Genomic DNA, 794 nt, shown 5'->3' with positions numbered 1-794 from the left:
TATAAAGGACTAAAAATAAGGAAAGCAATAAGATAATTCTAATTACACTAAATACCTCTAATAATAATATCAAAACAATCATAAAGGGCTAAATTAAAGTGAATTAAAACATGAAGCTAAATAAAAAGCAAAACAAACCCAAAAACACAGTGTCCTGACAGTCTGCCTGTTACATTATATATAACAAGCATGATTATATAATTGTTTACTGTAATCACAAAATATTTATTTAAAAATATAATCTTTCATTACATATATGTTTATTACCTGAAATATTTTAAATATCAAATTTTTACTTAAAATGTGATTCATTTCTTCACCTGTTTACAAGCAACTTGAAGTGCTTGAGTCAAACATTTCATGAATGCTTACCACATTAAATTATTAAATGAGAGAAAATAGCCACTTCCAACTGTACACATATTTCACAAATGGTTCCTGTTCCTATTCAGAGTCTGCAGCCTTGCTGAGCTCCTCTCCTGGCGTTTCCTCCTCAGCCTCTCCAACTTGCTCCTCTTCTATTGCCTCCGCTACTGTGTTTTCATTATTTACCTCTTCTGGGGTAAATAATGAAAACAGTCTCAGTAACTTGTTGACGGTCTTGCTGTATCGCCTCTTTAATTGATGTGCATGTCGGTCCGATGTTGTGGCGTTTACCTGGCAGTGACCCATATTCAGCGCTGGAACCCAGTCAGGATTGAGCTCATCCATTTCATATGTCGGTTTGCCTTTAAGGGTGCGTTCACCCTTGTTGTTGCGCAACACCTCCCCCCCCCTTCTCTTTACTTCCCTTT

Source organism: Poecilia latipinna, unplaced genomic scaffold, assembly GCF_001443285.1.
Source record: "Poecilia latipinna isolate Pla-1442-1.1 unplaced genomic scaffold, P_latipinna-1.0 Scaffold2731, whole genome shotgun sequence".
Lineage (NCBI taxonomy): Eukaryota > Metazoa > Chordata > Actinopteri > Cyprinodontiformes > Poeciliidae > Poecilia > Poecilia latipinna.
Note: the sequence above shows the minus strand (reverse complement) of the source record.